A 7044-nucleotide genomic window follows, 5' to 3' on the forward strand; every position below is an offset into this window, starting at 1 on the left:
GGCCCGCCCAGCTCGACCTCGGATGGCCTTGACGCCGTAAGCCTAAAGCCTGCGCACTTGGTCAGGGGTAACGAACAATTTGCCTTGTGTTCTTACTGTGCAAGGGTGTGTGATTCGATGATGGATGGTCGTCTTACCACGACGGGACAGCGCTCAGATGGTTTGCCGTGATCGTGACGTTCACCTCAACCAACCTGAGAACGAACAACGAAAGGTTGTTCACAAATCGATCAGCTATATAACAGCGCCGTATTTATACCGTTATTTTTCTCTGTCCCGGAACTGCAGGGGCGGGCACCTGACCCCCCGTCCCCCCCCCCCCAACACAAACACGTCGGTTCTGTGCTGGCACGTTGCCCGGCAGTGCAAAGGTACATAACCTTGACGCTCGCCAAACTAGACTGAAAATAAGAATCCAGCGGCCAGTATAGACGACAAAGTCGCAGCACCTGGAAAATAATGCGGCTCCGGTGCTAGTTCCGTTACTGGAAAGACACCCGGGACCTCTCTGTGATTGCAAGTGACAAAGAGGCCTACCAGAAAAGGCAACTGAAAGAAAAATGTACGGACGCAGGCATATATATATATATATATATATATATATATATATATATATATATATATATATATAATGCTTCAGCTCATTCAAGTCACAAACGCCGTGCAGAAGAACATAAAAAAGAAAGCATCACACGCTATTCTCGGTCTGCATTTTATCGACCACCTCTATTGGAGATAAGCTGCAAAACCAGACGCTGTCATGTGGGACGGGCCTCAAAAGGCTCCAGGACGAAGTCAAGGTGTTCAATATAGGGTTCCGATTTCGTGCGATTTTAAGCTCAGCAATATGACTACATGCCTTCAGGATGAACATTTTGAGAGAGCTTGTGTCGACGATTTCCGTATGTCTTAGCGAGGTGCACTCTTCATACATAATGTTGCTCATCCAATCAGCGTTATCTAATATTCGTGCAAAGGAATGATGACGAACTGAAAAGTTGACGATGACTATGATGAATTGCGTATGACGAATTGCGTTCCTCTTACGGAGGCACGACAGCCACGAAGAGTATCCAACAAAGCCACAAACACTTTGAAGTCATTACAAAGTCCCTTCAGACGCCTTTGAAGTACAAAGTACCTCTTCTGATGCCTGAGAAACATGATCTGTGTGATTCAGCCGACCATAACCAGATGCTACCGCTCCTCGCATTGTCACCTTGACATGAGAGGGCGCCCCCCCCCCCCCCTCCCACTGCCCCCAATTTTCACAGCTCAAACAACCCTTGCGGTAGGCAAGTTACGAACCACCTGCAAGGTGCACCCAGTGACCATAATCGTCAAACAAAATCAGGAATGACCGCGTTGGAAACACAAAGGGGCCACGTGATCATCGTGATATTCTATCACGTTTTTAGTCTCTACGTCAATACACATGCCGCTTGAACCGGCGATGCCCGTCCGGATAGTTCCCCTGGTTTAAGCGTTTGCTTTCCCATCAGTGTCAGGATTTCGATTTTTCCTTCGTAGAAGAGTAACAAAGTGTTACAAGCGTCGTAGTGAATGAAAGAAATGTTACGCGCGCCATTAGAAACAGACCATTCCTTCAGCAACACCAGCAGAGTAGCTGCATACATTTCTGTTCCTGGTGCAGGTACATATTCATCACCATGGGAAATCCCGTACCCAAGCCCAGTCGGTTGATCATTGTTTAAACAGAAAATATGCATAAGAATATGCGTCAATTTTATCCGACGATTATCCTGCAATACCTTGCGGCGTATCTCCAAGTCAGCACGAGCGTATACCAAGCCTGAGCCCACTTTTATCTTTTTGCAGATCAATCATTTGTGTAAATATTAAATTAAGTGCAAAATCTTCGCATCTAGGTAACTGGAAATGTTTATTATATGCCTACATCGTCGAATCGTAATGCATTTTCATTTTTTGGAAACCCCCGTTTAAATCCCTGCAACTGCTTGTCATGCTAAAAAACCGTTGTATGTTGCAACTGTCTTATTCACCGGAAGTATAATTTAACTGCAAACGCAAAACAGCAATGGTGATTCCGGGGCCATCATCATCTTGGCATAATTGCCCAATCTTACCGGATTTTTCAATAACGGGCACTGAAACCGCCCTGCATATGCCATGTACTAGATATGTTGACACACTGCGTAGAAAAAATTACTCGGAAAAATAAAAAAAGTGCAGTATGGTGCACCAAACGCAAAAGCATAACCGACAGGGTTTCCCTAGCATTCTAACCTGCCCAGGTTGATAGATACAACGATTTTCGCGATGATCTTACGACCCACCAGCCGGGAAAACTATAACGTACACCACAAACACGGGTAATATTTATTCACACTGCATCAGTCCAGTCCGAACCGCAGCTATCAAACATTCATAAGTCAGGAGCATGCTCACATTCTGTCACGTCACATCACCCGGCCACACACCGCAAGTTGTGGGCGCCAGCATATCAGAATGGCGATCAAGTATGATGCCATACAAACAGTGGGGGTCAGCTACAGTAGTTGAATAAACCAGTACCCCTATGGCTGCCAACCAGGCAGAGCGAACAAATGATGTTCTCTCCAGTCATCAAGGTGTCTCCAGGTTGAGATGGATATTGCAAATATTCCTCTGCTTTATTTGATTCTGCAGGTCTAAGCTGTGATTGTGTATGGCAGCCATCATTTTTTGCTTCCATTCAAGTCATGCTTAGCATAATATCCATATTTCCATAATTTGAAGCTTATTTTATTGCAGCCATAAACTCCTTGGTTTCTTGGTTCATTCTCCAAACTTGTTGTGGATTTGGTGGCTTTTAGGAACATTTTTTTGAAAATAACAAGTGTCATTTTATTTGGAAATCAGTGCTATCAATGGATAGTCATTTCTTTCAAATTTTAAAGTTATGACATGGCAGCAGGTGATACCAACATCATATCAGCTTCTGTAAACCTGGATCAAACTAGCATCACCGTCATCATCATTCAGGCACAATCATGATTTGGGCAGGTTTGAAGTAGTTCCGCCCAGTGTATAATACCAAAAATGGATTACATAAAATGAAACAAAATGCATTTGAAGCTTATCTGGGAAGTCATTGGAGAAAAGTACATAATATACAAAATCACAACATAATAGTCATGTAAATGCTGGGTAGCCTACAGGATGTTGATGATTCCATGAAGGATACTCCTTCAAACCTCATTCAAAGCTGTTAGAATTTAACATAAGAATTCAACCATATCCAGTTAAAGGTCAGAGAAATCTTATACAATCAAATGCATGCACATAGGAACAAAAACCTGAATGCAAGCTTGATGGCAATAAATTGTCAAGTGATTTCACTTCAACATAATGCTATCAATTTGGGAACCTGTTGAGGAAAATGGAAATGAGAGTATTGAATGTCCACCAGTTCTGACTGCAGAAGTCTGCCAGGGCATCATTGCCATATGCTCATTGACACTGATCCCCAAAAACATAGCAAAGCTTTGCATGTCTTACACAATAACAGAAACACCTGATTATATGTGATCATCGCAACTGGGATGGGTTGAAAAACCCATAGGCTGAAATGGCCTAAGTTACAGCAAATATGATACTTGCTTAAAATAAAAATTATATTCATCCTCACAATCTACCTAAGTCACCAACCCACACAGAAAATAGTGCCAGACCTATAAGGATATACACATTTGTGTCAAAAAGCTCACTATAGTCCAGTACAGAATTTGATTTCTTTACCATGTAACAAATCCATATCCACAAAACAATCTTATTTTATTTTAACCTCTGAAAAATGGCATGACAACATAGCTAGGTAAGCTGCCCACCACAGGCCAGAAGTACTTATCCTGTAATCTGTGGTTAGATTGCTGCTCTATGTTCAACAGCACACAAATGGTTTATAATGCATGCAATATGGCTCTACCTGTCATCATGCAGGCACTCATCAAGAAGTGACCAAGGATTGGCAATCAAATGTTGCTAACTACATGATAAATCCTCATATCCATATCATGCCAAGAAGCGGCAATGTCATATGCAGTTGTCTTCGCAGGCGTATCCCATAGGCATGCTTGTAACACATGACATCAAGTTCAAAGAAGTCTTTATTCATGGGAAAACCGACACTGGAAGCGCATGGGACGTAGGCACTCACCACGCAGTAGGCTTCAACAGCGTCCTCAAGCGCAGAGCCGCCACACTGGCAGCAGTATACGATGCCTCATACTCAATAGCAGAGGTAAATTTGGCGCACCAACTCTCAGTTCGGATAACAGTACCCCAGCGGCAGCAACCGAATCCGCCTTCGCCGGCCTGTACCCCACTATGCTATTTATATATTTTCAAGGCTAAGGCCAGGCGGAGCTTTACAACGTATACCAGCCTAACAGAAGCACACAAAAGATCGTAGAACTGACGCCACTTTGAGTGAATTGCGGGTGCCTTATAGGTCACCGCGACCAAATTTTGATTGGTGCAACAGTCCGCATCCCAGCGTTTCATGTTCGCAAGTTTGCACTGGATCAAAGTTTCTTGGTGCGCTTGGTCCTGCTATGCAGCGTTTGTCTTCTTTCAACATGAAATGATCTGAGCGATACCAAACATCAAATACATGTCATGTCTTCACGTAGTCCGCATGCATGCATGGCAATTTTTTTTTTTAGCGCGGCTCCGCCGTTCGATCGTTTCTCACGGCGCGTGACTTGTGTCATCATGGGCGTAGCAACAGGGAATGAGTAGGATGCCATGGACCACCATTTCTCGAGAATGTTTAACATTAACTCGATGGAAGCATGGAAAGGATCGATTTCAGAATCGGTATAAATTGGCCGCTCGACTCTCCTGACTTTCCTATGCATGTGAGAGGCATCCTCGTCTGGGGTCCAACGTTTTCATTGAATAAATGCCATCTAATGGAAGCAGCCCGATGTCATCGTTCCAAAAGCACGTTCTTATATGGGTTTTATCAGTAACAAGGGTCAAGCGCAACCTTCCGGGTGCCAAATCTCAATTTTTTTCAGAACTGCGCATTGGACCAAACTTCTGCGAAATATTCCAGTGCCTGGTGTAAGTCATTTTGACAAAGGGAAGTGGAAATGCTCCGATAAGTTTAATCCAATGTAAATCAATACAGGAAGGAATGGTTAGGTGGGGGGAGGGGGTGGGGGGGGGGGGGGGGCATGTGCTCCGTGTGCTCACCCTTCAATACGCTCCCGGCAACACTAATCACGGTATGATCTGATGAAGTGGTTGAGAGCTAAGGGCCACGGCAAAAGGTTCATTTTAAGTCGTGCATGTATATTGGAATGTTCGATGGTTCCAATCAAGCCGCGGTACGACAGCAGGTCCCTGTTACGACTACGATCACGCAGCGACGTACCCAAGGTGGGAAAGGGGGATTGGGCACAGGGTCATACCCGCTTCCTGTGTGTACTGGGGCTCACACTAGATGTCGGATGACTTTGCAAGAAAGTTACTCAAATTCGTAGGATCCTGAAGCCAACTTGTCATCCCGCCGAGGGAAATCTGGGCTAAATGTCTGAGAATAGACATTATGAATAAACTAAATAATTTGCAGACCAAAATTTACCCAAAAATAATCTAGACTAAATGATTTGCAAAGGGAACCCTTTTTATGATGCAATCCCACGGAAGGGAAGGTATCGAGGTGACCATAACGTAAGAATCTTGTGCGATGGGTAGCAAAAATACTGCAGGAGGCCCCTTGCCACGGCCGAGAGGAAGTCCCAGCAATGTTACCGTTAGTATCTTGGGCGGTTGATGTTCGTAATACGACAGCAGTTGTTCGTTATGACGGAAATAGCTGAGGACGTAAGCAGAGAACCACCATGGGACTAATGGGAGGCCCCTCTCATAATTATGAGAAGCCCCCGATCGCGAATGAGAGCAAACTTGTCTTTATCGGAACGAGGCCCCTTTCATGATTAGGAGCAGGCCCCTAATCACGGCTGAGTGCAGACTTGTCTGGACAGGGCTAGGCCCTTTCGCGATTAGAAATCGTGATCGTGATTAGAGCTCCCTGTCGCGACTGAGAGCAGGCTTGTCTTAATCAAAACGAGGCCTCATGATACGAGGATTAGTAATTTAGATGTGTTGGGTGGTTTTATGGAACTGCATAAGCATTGGAATTCTGCTGGAGTGGGATGAATTTTTCACCATAGCCCCAAGTGTCAAAATCGGCGAAAGGACCCAAACGAAAATTTCAGTACAGAGGCGGTCGCTGGCGGCGCCGCCACCAATGACCCAATGTTGACTCGTCTCTCAATAACATCATGTATATCTCAGTTAACACGTGTAAGCTGCGTAACAGTCACGGATCGCTTCGATACAACGCCCGTGTAACGATATTGCAGGCACTCAGAACATTGAATGAATATCACTTACAAGTTGTGGTGCCAGTTAGCTTCGAGCACGCTGTGCCCGACCCCGGTATCGGACGGATGCAAAGTTATATCGTGAATCGCCACGAAAACTGAACCCGTCGTATGTGCAATCCCGCAATGTTCATGTTCACAGCAATCCGTCCGGCAGTCTGTGCTGTGCCGTCTGGCTAAATAAATGCACACTGATAGCCACGCAAACAGATGAACACTCAGAAATTCATGGATTAGAAGGAACAAGATGCCATGCACATGGGGCTTGCTTCACGGGCTTGCATTGTCATCCTTTACCGGATGTCACACCTAGCTGAAACGCCTGCCGTCTTTTTGAGCCCCAATGCTAGCGGTAATAAAGGTCCTCCCAAGTTTAGGGGTGGCCTGATAGAGAGAAACCTAATACAATCAACCTAAACAACAATGTCGGATGCCCGCATCAAACCTGCACCGGTCGTGCATGCGTGGCAGCGAAACTAATCTCACATGCCGTATCTTCCCTCTCGACTGACAAGAGTCTAGCGATATGACGTTTAGCGCTCCAATATTTGTTGGCAGGCGGGAATTATGCTCACCAGCATTGCCAGCGAGTGAGGGTAGGCCACATCGCTGCAACAATCCGAAC

This window comes from Pollicipes pollicipes, unplaced genomic scaffold, assembly GCF_011947565.3.
Source record: "Pollicipes pollicipes isolate AB1234 unplaced genomic scaffold, Ppol_2.1 Scaffold_4881;HRSCAF=5763_pilon_pilon_pilon, whole genome shotgun sequence".
NCBI classification, from domain to species: domain Eukaryota; kingdom Metazoa; phylum Arthropoda; class Thecostraca; order Pollicipedomorpha; family Pollicipedidae; genus Pollicipes; species Pollicipes pollicipes.